Raw genomic sequence first — 16,982 nt, 5'->3', positions numbered from 1 at the left:
AAATACATTATATAAAATTTCAAACGAGCATATCTCCGTTACTATAGAAGATACAGACGTGGTTTTACACTCAATGTAATCAGGTCGAAGATAACTCTATTGCCTCATCATAAAAAATTTAATCCATGTGTAATATTCATGCTTAGTTACTATGGAAACTCTCATAACAATAAAGTAAAACATCTATTTGTGCATTCTTGTTGTCGTCGTCGTGGATATTTGAAATAACCACTTTGATTGTTGAAACAATGTAATTCATACTAAGGCTTCACGTTTTACAAAACATTATATAAAATTTAAAAATTGCATATCTCCGTTACTATAGAAGATACAGAAGTGGTTTTACACTCATTGTTATCAGGTCGAAGATCTCTATTGCCAAATCATAAAAAATTTAATCCATGTGTAATATTCATGCTTAGTTACTATGGAAACTCACGTAACAAAAAAGGAAACAATCTATTTGTGCATGATTGTAGTCGTCGTCTTGATATTTGAAATAACCACTTTGATTGTTGAAACAATGTAATACATACTAAGGCCTCACGTTTTACAAATACATTATATAAAATTTCAAACTCGCATATCTTCGTTTCTATAGAATATACAGAAGTGATTTTACACTCAATGTTATCAGGTCGAAGATCTCTATTGCCTCATCATAAAAAAATTAATCCATGTGTAATATTCATCCTTAGTTACTATGGAAGCTCTCATGACAATAAAGTTAACAATCCATTTGTGCATGATTGTAGTCGTCGTCTTGGACATTTGAAATAACCACTTTGATTGTTGAAACAATGTAATACATACTAAGGCCTCACGTTTTACAAATACATTATATAAAATTTCAAACGAGCATATCTCCGTTACTATATAAGATACAGACGTGGTTTTACACTCAATGTAATCAGGTCGAAGATAACTCTATTGCCTCATCAAAAAAAATTTAATCCATGTATAATATTCATGCTTAGTTACTATGGAAACTCTCATAACAATAAAGTAAACAATCTATTTGTGCATGATTGTTGTCGTCGTCGTGGAGATTTGAAATAACCACTTTGATTGTTGAAATAATGTAATTCATACTAAGGCCTCCCGTTTAACAAATACATTATATAAAATTTCAAACACGCATATCTCCGTTACTATAGAAGATACAGAAGTGGTTTTACACTCATTGTTATCAGGTCGAAGATCTCTATTGCCAAATCATAAAAAATTTAATCCATGTGTAATATTCACGTTTAGTTACTATGGAAACTCTCATAACAATAAAGTAAACAATCTATTTTTGCATGATTGTAGTCGTCGTCGTGGAGATTTGAAATAACCACTTTGGTTGTTGAAATAATGTAATTCATACTAAGGCCTCACGTTTTACAAATACATTATTTAAAATAATAAAGAGCATATCTCCGTTACTATAGAAGATACAGACGTGGTTTTACACTCAATGTAATCAGGTCGAAGATAACTCTATTGCCTCATCATAAAAAATTTAATCCATGTATAATATTCATGCTTAGTTACTATGGAAACTCTCATAACAATAAAGTAAACAATCTATTTTTGCATGATTGTAGTCGTCGTCTTGGAGATTTGAAATAACCACTTTGATTGTTGAGACAATGTAATACATACTAAGGTCTCACGCTTTACAAATACATTATATAAAATTTCAAGCTCGCATATCGTCGTTTCTATAGAATATACAGAAGTGATTTTACACTCAATGTTATCAGGTCGAAGACCTCTATTGCCTCATCATAAAAAAATTAATCCATGTGTAATATTCATCCTTAGTTACTATGGAAGCTCTCATGACAATAAAGTTAACAATCTATTTGTGCATGATTGTAGTCGTCGTCTTGGAGATTTGAAATAACCACTTTGATTGTTGAAACAATGTAATACATACTAAGGCCTCACGTTTTACAAATACATTATATAAAAATTCAAACTCGCATATCTCCGTTACTATAGAAGATACAGACGTGGTTTTACACTCAATGTAATCAGGTCGAAGATAACTCTATTGCCTCATCAAAAAAAATTTAATCCATGTATAATATTCATGCTTAGTTACTATGGAAACTCTCATAACAATAAAGTAAACAATCTATTTGTGCATGATTGTTGTCGTCGTCGCGGAGATTTGAAATAACCACTTTGATTGTTGAAATAATGTAATTCATACTAAGGCCTCCCGTTTAACAAATACATTATATAAAATTTCAAACACGCATATCTCCGTTACTATAGAAGATACAGACGTGGTTTTTCACTCAATGTAATCAGGTCGAAGATAACTCTATTGCCTCATCATAAAAAATTTAATCCATGAGTAATATTCATGCTTAGTTACTATGGAAGCTCTCATAACAAAAAAGTAAACAATCTATTTGTGCATTCTTGTAATCGTCGTCGTGGATATTTGAAATAACCACTTTGATTGTTGAAACAATGTAATTCATACTAAGGCCTCACGTTTTACAAAAACATTATATAAAATTTTAAATTTGCATATCTCCGTTACTATAGAAGATACAGAAGTGGTTTTACACTCATTGTTATCAGGTCGAAGATCTCTATTGCCAAATCATAAAAAATTTAATCCATGTGTAATATTCACGTTTAGTTACTATGGAAACTCTCATAACAATAAAGTAAACAATCTATTTTTGCATGACTGTAGTCGTCGTCGTGGAGATTTGAAATAACCACTTTGATTGTTGAAATAATGTAATTCATACTAAGGCCTCACGTTTTACAAATACATTATATAAAATTTCAAACGAGCATATCTCCGTTACTATAGAAGATACAGACGTGGTTTTACACTCAATGTAATCAGGTCGAAGATAACTCTATTGCCTCATCATAAAAAATTTAATCCATGTGTAATATTCATGCTTAGTTACTATGGAAGCTCTCATAAAAAAAGTAAACAATCTATTTGTGCATTCTTGTAGTCGTCGTCGTGGATATTTGAAATAACCACTTTGATTGTTGAAACAATGTAATTCATACTAAGGCTTCACGTTTTACAAAACATTATATAAAATTTAAAAATTGCATATCTCCGTTACTATAGAAGATACAGAAGTGGTTTTACACTCATTGTTATCAGGTCGAAGATCTCTATTGCCAAATCATAAAAAATTTAATCCATGTGTAATATTCATGCTTAGTTACTATGGAAACTCACGTAACAAAAAAGGAAACAATCTATTTGTGCATGATTGTAGTCGTCGTCTTGATATTTGAAATAACCACTTTGATTGTTGAAACAATGTAATACATACTAAGGCCTCACGTTTTACAAATACATTATATAAAATTTCAAACTCGCATATCTTCGTTTCTATAGAATATACAGAAGTGATTTTACACTCAATGTTATCAGGTCGAAGTTCTCTATTGCCTCATCATAAAAAAATTAATCCATGTGTAATATTCATCCTTAGTTACTATGGAAGCTCTCATGACAATAAAGTTAACAATCCATTTGTGCATGATTGTAGTCGTCGTCTTGGACATTTGAAATAACCACTTTGATTGTTGAAACAATGTAATACATACTAAGGCCTCACGTTTTACAAATACATTATATAAAATTTCAAACTCGCATATCTCCGTTACTATAGAAGATACAGACGTGGTTTTACACTCAATGTAATCAGGTCGAAGATAACTCTATTGCCTCATCAAAAAAAATTTAATCCATGTGTAATATTCATGCTTAGTTACTATGGAAACTCTCATAACAATAAAGTAAAACATCTATTTGTGCATTCTTGTAGTCGTCGTCGTGGATATTTGAAATAACCACTTTGATTGTTGAAACAATGTAATTCATACTAAGGCTTCACGTTTTACAAAACATTATATAAAATTTCAAAATTGCATATCTCCGTTACTATAGAAGATACAGAAGTTGTTTTACACTCATTGTTATCAGGTCGAAGATCTCTATTGCCAAATCATAAAAAATTTAATCCATGTGTAATATTCACGTTTAGTTGCTATGGAAACTCTCATAACAATAAAGTAAACAATCTATTTTTGCATGATTGTAGTCGTCGTCGTGGAGATTTGAAATAACCACTTTGATTGTTGAAATAATGTAATTCATACTAAGGCCTCACGCTTTACAAATACATTATATAAAATTTCAAACGAGCATATCTCCGTTACTATAGAAGATACAGACGTGGTTTTACACTCAATGTAATCAGGTCGAAGATAACTCTATTGCCTCATCAAAAAAAATTTAATCCATGTATAATATTCATGCTTAGTTACTATGGAAACTCTCATAACAATAAAGTAAACAATCTATTTGTGCATGATTGTTGTCGTCGTCGTGGAGATTTGAAATAACCACTTTGATTGCTGAAATAATGTAATTCATACTAAGGCCTCTCGTTTTGCAAATACATTATATAAAATTTCAAACGCGCATATCTCCGTTACTATAGAAGATACAGACGTGGTTTTTCACTCAATGTAATCAGGTCGAAGATCTCTATTGCCTCATCATAAAAAATTTAATCCATGTGTAATATTCATGCTTAGTTACTATGGAAGCTCTCATAAAAAAAAGTAAACAATCTATTTGTGCATTCTTGTAGTCGTCGTCGTGGATATTTGAAATAACCACTTTGATTGTTGAAACAATGTAATTCATACTAAGGCTTCACGTTTTACAAAACATTATATAAAATTTCAAAATTGCATATCTCCGTTACTATAGAAGATACAGAAGTGGTTTTACACTCAATGTAATCAGGTCGAAGATCTTTATTGCCTCACCATAAAAAATTTAATCCATGTGTAATATTCATGCTTAGTTACTATGGAAAGTCTCATAACAAAAAAGGAAACAATCTATTTGTGCATGATTGTAGTCGTCGTCTTGGAGATTTGAAATAACCACTTTGATTGTTGAAACAATGTAATACATACTAAGGCCTCACGTTTTACAAATACATTATATAAAATTTCAAACTCGCATATCTCCGTTACTATAGAAGATACAGACGTGGTTTTACACTCAATGTAATCAGGTCGAAGATAACTCTATTGCCTCATCAAAAAAAATTTAATCCATGTATAATATTCATGCTTAGTTACTATGGAAACTCTCATAACAATAAAGTAAACAATCTATTTGTGCATGATTGTTGTCGTCGTCGTGGAGATTTGAAATAACCACATTGATTGTTGAAATAATGTAATTCATACTAAGGCCTCACGTTTTGCAAGTACATTATATAAAATTTCAAACGCGCATATCTCCGTTACTATAGAAGATACAGACGTGGTTTTTCACTCAATGTAATCAGGTCGAAGATCTCTATTGCCTCATCATAAAAAATTTAATCCATGTGTAATATTCATGCTTAGTTACTATGGAAGCTCTCATAAAAAAAATAAACAATCTATTTGTGCATTCTTGTAGTCGTCGTCGTGGATATTTGAAATAACCACTTTGATTGTTGAAACAATGTAATTCATACTAAGGCTTCACGTTTTACAAAACATTATATAAAATTTCAAAATTGCATATCTCCGTTACTATAGAAGATACAGACGTGGTTTTACACTCAATGTAATCAGGTCGAAGATAACTCTATTGCCTCATCAAAAAAAATTTAATCCATGTATAATATTCATGCTTAGTTACTATGGAAACTCTCATAACAATAAAGTAAACAATCTATTTGTGCATGATTGTTGTCGTCGTCGTGGAGATTTGAAATAACCACTTTGATTGTTGAAATAATGTAATTCATACTAAGGCCTCCCGTTTAACAAATACATTATATAAAATTTCAAACACGCATATCTCCGTTACTATAGAAGATACAGAAGTGGTTTTACACTCATTGTTATCAGGTCGAAGATCTCTATTGCCAAATCATAAAAAATTTAATCCATGTGTAATATTCACGTTTAGTTACTATGGAAACTCTCATAACAATAAAGTAAACAATCTATTTTTGCATGATTGTAGTCGTCGTCGTGGAGATTTGAAATAACCACTTTGGTTGTTGAAATAATGTAATTCATACTAAGGCCTCACGTTTTACAAATACATTATTTAAAATAATAAAGAGCGTATCTCCGTTACTATAGAAGATACAGACGTGGTTTTACACTCAATGTAATCAGGTCGAAGATAACTCTATTGCCTCATCATAAAAAAATTAATCCATGTGTAATATTCATGCTTAGTTACTATGGAAACTCTCATAACAATAAAGTAAAACATCTATTTGTGCATTCTTGTTGTCGTCGTCGTGGATATTTGAAATAACCACTTTGATTGTTGAAACAATGTAATTCATACTAAGGTTTCACGTTTTACAAAACATTATATAAAATTTCAAAATTGCATATCTCCGTTACTATAGAAGATACAGAAGTTGTTTTACACTCATTGTTATCAGGTCAAAGATCTCTATTGCCAAATCATAAAAAATTTAATCCATGTGTAATATTCACGTTTAGTTGCTATGGAAACTCTCATAACAATAAAGTAAACAATCTATTTTTGCATGATTGTAGTCGTCGTCGTGGAGATTTGAAATAACCACTTTGATTGTTGAAATAATGTAATTCATACTAAGGCCTCACGTTTTACAAATACATTATATAAAATTTCAAACGAGCATATCTCCGTTACTATAGAAGATACAGACGTGGTTTTACACTCAATGTAATCAGGTCGAAGATGACTCTATTGCCTCATCAAAAAAAATTTAATCCATGTATAATATTCATGCTTAGTTACTATGGAAACTCTCATAACAATAAAGTAAACAATCTATTTGTGCATGATTGTTGTCGTCGTCGTGGAGATTTGAAATAACCACTTTGATTGTTGAAACAATGTAATACATACTAAGGTCTCACGTTTTACAAATACATTATATAAAATTTCAAGCTCGCATATCGTCGTTTCTATAGAATATACAGAAGTGATTTTACACTCAATGTTATCAGGTCGAAGACCTCTATTGCCTCATCATAAAAAAATTAATCCATGTGTAATATTCATCCTTAGTTACTATGGAAGCTCTCATGACAATAAAGTTAACAATCTATTTGTGCATGATTGTAGTCGTCGTCTTGGAGATTTGAAATAACCACTTTGATTGTTGAAACAATGTAATACATACTAAGGCCTCACGTTTTACAAATACATTATATAAAATTTCAAACTCGCATATCTCCGTTACTATAGAAGATACAGACGTGGTTTTACACTCAATGTAATCATTTCGAAGATAACTCTATTGCCTCATCAAAAAAAATTTAATCCATGTATAATATTCATGCTTAGTTACTATGGAAACTCTCATAACAATAAAGTAAACAATCTATTTGTGCATGATTGTTGTCGTCGTCGTGGAGATTTGAAATAACCACTTTGATTGTTGAAATAATGTAATTCATACTAAGGCCTCCCGTTTAACAAATACATTATATAAAATTTCAAACACGCATATCTCCGTTACTATAGAAGATACAGACGTGGTTTTTCACTCAATGTAATCAGGTCGAAGATAACTCTATTGCCTCATCATAAAAAATTTAATCCATGAGTAATATTCATGCTTAGTTACTATGGAAGCTCTCATAACAAAAAAGTAAACAATCTATTTGTGCATTCTTGTAATCGTCGTCGTGGATATTTGAAATAACCACTTTGATTGTTGAAACAATGTAATTCATACTAAGGCCTCACGTTTTACAAAAACATTATATAAAATTTTAAATTTGCATATCTCCGTTACTATAGAAGATACAGAAGTGGTTTTACACTCATTGTTATCAGGTCGAAGATCTCTATTGCCAAATCATAAAAAATTTAATCCATGTGTAATATTCATGCTTAGTTACTATGGAAACTCTCATAACAATAAAGTAAACAATCTATTTGTGCATGATTGTTGTCGTCGTCGTGGAGATTTGAAATAACCACTTTGATTGCTGAAATAATGTAATTCATACTAAGGCCTCTCGTTTTGCAAATACATTATATAAAATTTCAAACGCGCATATCTCCGTTACTATAGAAGATACAGACGTGGTTTTTCACTCAATGTAATCAGGTCGAAGATCTCTATTGCCTCATCATAAAAAATTTAATCCATGTGTAATATTCATGCTTAGTTACTATGGAAGCTCTCATAAAAAAAAGTAAACAATCTATTTGTGCATTCTTGTAGTCGTCGTCGTGGATATTTGAAATAACCACTTTGATTGTTGAAACAATGTAATTCATACTAAGGCTTCACGTTTTACAAAACATTATATAAAATTTCAAAATTGCATATCTCCGTTACTATAGAAGATACAGAAGTGGTTTTACACTCAATGTAATCAGGTCGAAGATCTTTATTGCCTCACCATAAAAAATTTAATCCATGTGTAATATTCATGCTTAGTTACTATGGAAAGTCTCATAACAAAAAAGGAAACAATCTATTTGTGCATGATTGTAGTCGTCGTCTTGGAGATTTGAAATAACCACTTTGATTGTTGAAACAATGTAATACATACTAAGGCCTCACGTTTTACAAATACATTATATAAAATTTCAAACTCGCATATCTCCGTTACTATAGAAGATACAGACGTGGTTTTACACTCAATGTAATCAGGTCGAAGATAACTCTATTGCCTCATCAAAAAAAATTTAATCCATGTATAATATTCATGCTTAGTTACTATGGAAACTCTCATAACAATAAAGTAAACAATCTATTTGTGCATGATTGTTGTCGTCGTCGTGGAGATTTGAAATAACCACATTGATTGTTGAAATAATGTAATTCATACTAAGGCCTCACGTTTTGCAAGTACATTATATAAAATTTCAAACGCGCATATCTCCGTTACTATAGAAGATACAGACGTGGTTTTTCACTCAATGTAATCAGGTCGAAGATCTCTATTGCCTCATCATAAAAAATTTAATCCATGTGTAATATTCATGCTTAGTTACTATGGAAGCTCTCATAAAAAAAATAAACAATCTATTTGTGCATTCTTGTAGTCGTCGTCGTGGATATTTGAAATAACCACTTTGATTGTTGAAACAATGTAATTCATACTAAGGCTTCACGTTTTACAAAACATTATATAAAATTTCAAAATTGCATATCTCCGTTACTATAGAAGATACAGACGTGGTTTTACACTCAATGTAATCAGGTCGAAGATAACTCTATTGCCTCATCAAAAAAAATTTAATCCATGTATAATATTCATGCTTAGTTACTATGGAAACTCTCATAACAATAAAGTAAACAATCTATTTGTGCATGATTGTTGTCGTCGTCGTGGAGATTTGAAATAACCACTTTGATTGTTGAAATAATGTAATTCATACTAAGGCCTCCCGTTTAACAAATACATTATATAAAATTTCAAACACGCATATCTCCGTTACTATAGAAGATACAGAAGTGGTTTTACACTCATTGTTATCAGGTCGAAGATCTCTATTGCCAAATCATAAAAAATTTAATCCATGTGTAATATTCACGTTTAGTTACTATGGAAACTCTCATAACAATAAAGTAAACAATCTATTTTTGCATGATTGTAGTCGTCGTCGTGGAGATTTGAAATAACCACTTTGGTTGTTGAAATAATGTAATTCATACTAAGGCCTCACGTTTTACAAATACATTATTTAAAATAATAAAGAGCGTATCTCCGTTACTATAGAAGATACAGACGTGGTTTTACACTCAATGTAATCAGGTCGAAGATAACTCTATTGCCTCATCATAAAAAAATTAATCCATGTGTAATATTCATGCTTAGTTACTATGGAAACTCTCATAACAATAAAGTAAAACATCTATTTGTGCATTCTTGTTGTCGTCGTCGTGGATATTTGAAATAACCACTTTGATTGTTGAAACAATGTAATTCATACTAAGGTTTCACGTTTTACAAAACATTATATAAAATTTCAAAATTGCATATCTCCGTTACTATAGAAGATACAGAAGTTGTTTTACACTCATTGTTATCAGGTCAAAGATCTCTATTGCCAAATCATAAAAAATTTAATCCATGTGTAATATTCACGTTTAGTTGCTATGGAAACTCTCATAACAATAAAGTAAACAATCTATTTTTGCATGATTGTAGTCGTCGTCGTGGAGATTTGAAATAACCACTTTGATTGTTGAAATAATGTAATTCATACTAAGGCCTCACGTTTTACAAATACATTATATAAAATTTCAAACGAGCATATCTCCGTTACTATAGAAGATACAGACGTGGTTTTACACTCAATGTAATCAGGTCGAAGATGACTCTATTGCCTCATCAAAAAAAATTTAATCCATGTATAATATTCATGCTTAGTTACTATGGAAACTCTCATAACAATAAAGTAAACAATCTATTTGTGCATGATTGTTGTCGTCGTCGTGGAGATTTGAAATAACCACTTTGATTGTTGAAACAATGTAATACATACTAAGGTCTCACGTTTTACAAATACATTATATAAAATTTCAAGCTCGCATATCGTCGTTTCTATAGAATATACAGAAGTGATTTTACACTCAATGTTATCAGGTCGAAGACCTCTATTGCCTCATCATAAAAAAATTAATCCATGTGTAATATTCATCCTTAGTTACTATGGAAGCTCTCATGACAATAAAGTTAACAATCTATTTGTGCATGATTGTAGTCGTCGTCTTGGAGATTTGAAATAACCACTTTGATTGTTGAAACAATGTAATACATACTAAGGCCTCACGTTTTACAAATACATTATATAAAATTTCAAACTCGCATATCTCCGTTACTATAGAAGATACAGACGTGGTTTTACACTCAATGTAATCAGGTCGAAGATAACTCTATTGCCTCATCAAAAAAAATTTAATCCATGTATAATATTCATGCTTAGTTACTATGGAAACTCTCATAACAATAAAGTAAACAATCTATTTGTGCATGATTGTTGTCGTCGTCGTGGAGATTTGAAATAACCACTTTGATTGTTGAAATAATGTAATTCATACTAAGGCCTCCCGTTTAACAAATACATTATATAAAATTTCAAACACGCATATCTCCGTTACTATAGAAGATACAGACGTGGTTTTTCACTCAATGTAATCAGGTCGAAGATAACTCTATTGCCTCATCATAAAAAATTTAATCCATGAGTAATATTCATGCTTAGTTACTATGGAAGCTCTCATAACAAAAAAGTAAACAATCTATTTGTGCATTCTTGTAATCGTCGTCGTGGATATTTGAAATAACCACTTTGATTGTTGAAACAATGTAATTCATACTAAGGCCTCACGTTTTACAAAAACATTATATAAAATTTTAAATTTGCATATCTCCGTTACTATAGAAGATACAGAAGTGGTTTTACACTCATTGTTATCAGGTCGAAGATCTCTATTGCCAAATCATAAAAAATTTAATCCATGTGTAATATTCACGTTTAGTTACTATGGAAACTCTCATAACAATAAAGTAAACAATCTATTTTTGCATGACTGTAGTCGTCGTCGTGGAGATTTGAAATAACCACTTTGATTGTTGAAATAATGTAATTCATACTAAGGCCTCACTTTTTACAAATACATTATATAAAATTTCAAACGAGCATATCTCCGTTACTATAGAAGATACAGACGTGGTTTTACACTCAATGTAATCAGGTCGAAGATAACTCTATTGCCTCATCATAAAAAATTTAATCCATGTGTAATATTCATACTTAGTTACTATGGAAGCTCTCATAACAAAAAAGTAAACAATCTATTTGTGCATTCTTGTAGTCGTCGTCGTGGATATTTGAAATAACCACTTTGATTGTTGAAACAATGTAATTCATACTAAGGCTTCACGTTTTACAAAACATTATATAAAATTTCAAAATTGCATATCTCCGTTACTATAGAAGATACAGAAGTTGTATTACACTCATTGTTATCAGGTCGAAGATCTCTATTGCCAAATCATAAAAAATTTAATCCATGTGTAATATTCACGTTTAGTTACTCTAGAAATTCTCATAACAATAAAGTAAACAATCTATTTTTGCATGATTGTAGTCGTCGTCGTGGAGATTTGAAATAACCACTTTGATTGTTGAAATAATGTAATTCATACTAAGGCCTCACGTTTTACAAATACATTATATAAAATTTCAAACGAGCATATCTCCGTTACTATAGAAGATACAGACGTGGTTTTACACTCAATGTAATCAGGTCGAAGATAACTCTATTGTCTCATCAAAAAAAATTTAATCCATGTATAATATTCATGCTTAGTTACTATGGAAACTCTCATAACAATAAAGTAAACAATCTATTTGTGCATTCTTGTAGTCGTCGTCGTGGAGATTTGAAATAACCACTTTTTATTGTTGAAACAATGTAATTCATACTAAGGCTTCACGTTTTACAAAACATTATATAAAATTTCAAAATTGCATATCTCCGTTACTATAGAAGATACAGAAGTGGTTTTACACTCATTGTTATCAGGTCGAAGATCTCTATTGCCAAATCATAAAAAAATTAATCCATGTGTAATATTCACGTTTAGTTACTATGGAAACTCTCATAACAATAAAGTAAACAATCTATTTTTGCATGATTGTAGTCGTCGTCGTGGAGATTTGAAATAACCACTTTGATTGTTGAAATAACGTAATTCATACTAAGGCCTCACGTTTTACAAATACATTATATAAAATTTCAAACGAGCATATCTCCGTTACTATAGAAGATAGAGACGTGGTTTTACACTCAATATAATCAGGTCGAAGATCTTTATTGCCTCATCATAAAAAATTTAATCCATGTGTAATATTCATGCTTAGTTACTATGGAAACTCACATAACAAAAAAGGAAACAATCTATTTGTGCATGATTGCAGTCGTCGTCTTGATATTTGAAATTACCACTTTGATTGTTGAAACAATGTAATTCATACTAAGACCTCACGTTTTACAAAAACATTATATAAAATTTTAAATTTGCATATCTCCGTTACAATAGAAGATACAGAAGTGGTTTTACACTCATTGTTATCAGGTCGAAGATCTCTATTGCCAAATCATAAAAAATTTAATCCGTGTGTAATATTCAAGTTTAGTTACTATGGAAACTCTCATAACAATAAAGTAACAATCTATTTGTGCATGATTGTAGTCGTCGTCTTGATATTTGAAATAACCACTTTGATTGTTGAAACAATGTAATACATACTAAGGCCTCACGTTTTACAAATACATTATATAAAATTTCAAACTCGCATATCTTCGTTTCTATAGAATATACAGAAGTGGTTTTACACTCAATGTTATCAGGTCGAAGATCTCTATTGCCTCATCATAAAAAATTTAATCCATGTTTAATATTCATCCTTAGTTACTATGGAAGCTCCCATAACAATAAAGTTAACAATCTATTTGTGCATGATTGTAGTCGTCGTCTTGGAGATTTGAAATAACCACTTTGATTGTTGAAACAGTGTAATTCATACTAAGGCTTCACGTTTTACAAAACATTATATAAAATTTCAAAATTGCATATCTCCGTTACTATAGAAGATACAGACGTGGTTTTACACTCAATGTAATCAGGTCGAAGATAACTCTATTGCCTCATCAAAAAAAATTTAATCCATGTATAATATTCATGCTTAGTTACTATGGAAACTCTCATAACAATAAAGTAAACAATCTATTTGTGCATGATTGTTGTCGTCGTCGTGGAGATTTGAAATAACCACTTTGAATGTTGAAATAATGTAATTCATACTAAGGCCTCCCGTTTAACAAATACATTATATAAAATTTCAAACACGCATATCTCCGTTACTGTAGAAGATACAGAAGTGGTTTTACACTCATTGTTATCAGGTCGAAGATCTCTATTGCCAAATCATAAAAAATTTAATCCATGTGTAATATTCACGTTTAGTTACTATGGAAACTCTCATAACAATAAAGTAAACAATCTATTTTTGCATGATTGTAGTCGTCGTCGTGGAGATTTGAAATAACCACTTTGATTGTTGAAATAATGTAATTCATACTAAGGCCTCACGTTTTACAAATACATTATATAGAATTTCAAACGAGCATATCTCCGTTACTATAGAAGATACAGACGTGGTTTTACACTCAATGTAATCAGGTCGAAGATAACTCTATTGCCTCATCATAAAAAAATTAATCCATGTGTAATATTCATGCTTAGTTACTATGGAAACTCTCAAAACAATAAAGTAAAACATCTATTTGTGCATTCTCGTTGTCGTCGTCGTGGATATTTGAAATAACCACTTTGATTGTTGAAACAATGTAATTCATACTAAGGCTTCACGTTTTACAAAACATTATATAAAATTTCAAAATTGCATATCTCCGTTACTATAGAAGATACAGAAGTTGTTTTACACTCATTGTTATCAGTAGGGAACGGAACTTTAGGTAAATAAATGTTTTTTCTGCGATAAGATAGAGACCCTCGTTTTTGCCATAATTCTGATCATAACCTTATATGTCAACACAGCAAATTTTATTTTACATAAAAACATATATTTTCCAGTTTACCATATGTAAATACATATTTTACGAATTTTCATTTTAAATACACAAAATCGCTCATTGACTTCAGCTACCTCGAAATCCTCGAAGGAAAAATGTTTATTCTCCTCACCTCTTTCATATCGAGAGTGTTAGGTTCGTTTTGTCTTTGAACACGCTCGCTGGCGGACTTCTGGCGCCTCGCCTACGATCATATTGGGGGAAAATATTACCCCCACTGCATCTAACGCACAAGTGCTAATGTCTAAATGTACAGATTTTTTTGTGAAAAATCAAGGTTTTCAAACTTTGTGCCAAATTGCATGTGTTTTGGAAGGTGAAGAAGAGGAAGAGGAAGCTTTGGAAAACTTCAGCGTTAGTGACATTTCGTGCTTCATATATGCAAGAATTGTTTCTTGTGACGTGGAGCGATCTTTCTCACAATATAAGATGCTTTTTTAGAGATAATCGTCACAGATTTACAATGGAGAATTTGGAAGAAACTATGGTGATCCACTGCAACTCTTCCAGAAAATAGCTCACTAGGAGGTAAGCATTTAGAAACTGACTTCAGGTGTTAAAAATGCATGTAATATTTTGTTTTTCTTACCAAATGATTTTTATTTTTGTCACATATTTTCCTGTTTTTATCACTTATTTTCAACATTTATGACACATAAAAGAATAAATATTTCTGAGGTTTTTAGCACATAAAGTTCCGTTCCCTAGTTATCAGGTCGAAGATCTCTATTGCCAAATCATAAAAAATTTAATCCATGTGTAATATTCACGTTTAGTTGCTATGGAAACTCTCATAACAATAAAGTAAACAATCTATTTTTGCATGATTGTAGTCGTCGTCGTGGAGATTTGAAATAAAAACTTTGATTGTTGAAATAATGTAATTCATACTAAGGCCTCACGTTTTACAAATACATTATATAAAATTTCAAACGAGCATATCTCCGTTACTATAGAAGATACAGACGTGGTTTTACACTCAATGTAATCAGGTCGAAGATAACTCTATTGCCTCATCATAAAAAAATTAATCCATGTATAATATTCATGCTTAGTTACTATGGAAACTCTCATAACAATAAAGTAAACAATCTATTTGTGCATGATTGTTGTCGTCGTCGTGGAGATTTGAAAAAAACACTTTGATTGTTGAAACAATGTAATACATACTAAGGCCTCACGTTTTACAAATACATTATATAAAACTTCAAACTCGCATATCGTCGTTTCTATAGAATATACAGAAGTGATTTTACACTCAATGTTATCATGTCGAAGACCTCTATTGCCTCATCATAAAAAAAATAATCCATGAGTAATATTCATGCTTAGTTACTATGGAAGCTCTCATAACAAAAAAGTAAACAATCTATTTGTGCATTCTTGTAATCGTCGTCGTGGATATTTGAAATAACCACTTTGATTGTTGAAACAATGTAATTCATACTAAGGCCTCACGTTTTACAAAAACATTATATAAAATTTTAAATTTGCATATCTCCGTTACTATAGAAGATACAGAAGTGGTTTTACACTCATTGTTATCAGGTCGAAGATCTCTATTGCCAAATCATAAAAAATTTAATCCATGTGTAATATTCACGTTTAGTTACTATGGAAACTCTCATAACAATAAAGTAAACAATCTATTTTTGCATGATTGTAGTCGTCGTCGTGGAGATTTGAAATAACCACTTTGATTGTTGAAATAATGTAATTCATACTAAGGCCTCACGTTTTACAAATACATTATATAAAATTTCAAACGAGCATATCTCCGTTACTATAGAAGATACAGACGTGGTTTTACACTCAATGTAATCAGGTCGAAGATAACTCTATTGCCTCATCATAAAAAATTTAATCCATGTGTAATATTCATGCTTAGTTACTATGGAAACTCTCATAACAATAAAGTAACAATCTATTTGTGCATGATTGTAGTCGTCGTCTTGATATTTGAAATAACCACTTTGATTGTTGAAACAATGTAATACATACTAAGGCCTCACGTTTTACAAATACATTATATAAAATTTCAAACTCGCATATCTTCGTTTCTATAGAATTTACAGAAGTGGTTTTACACTCAATGTTATCAGGTCGAAGATCTCTATTGCCTCATCATAAAAAATTTAATCCATGTTTAATATTCATCCTTAGTTACTATGGAAGCTCTCATAACAATAAAGTTAACAATCTATTTGTGCATGATTGTAGTCGTCGTCTTGGAGATTTGAAATAACCACTTTGATTGTTGAAACAGTGTAATTCATACTAAGGCTTCACGTTTTACAAAACATTATATAAAATTTCAAACTCGCATATCTCCGTTACTGT

Source organism: Lepisma saccharinum, chromosome 14 (genome assembly GCF_977018435.1).
Source record: "Lepisma saccharinum chromosome 14, izLepSacc3.1, whole genome shotgun sequence".
Classification (NCBI taxonomy): domain Eukaryota; kingdom Metazoa; phylum Arthropoda; class Insecta; order Zygentoma; family Lepismatidae; genus Lepisma; species Lepisma saccharinum.
Note: the sequence above shows the minus strand (reverse complement) of the source record.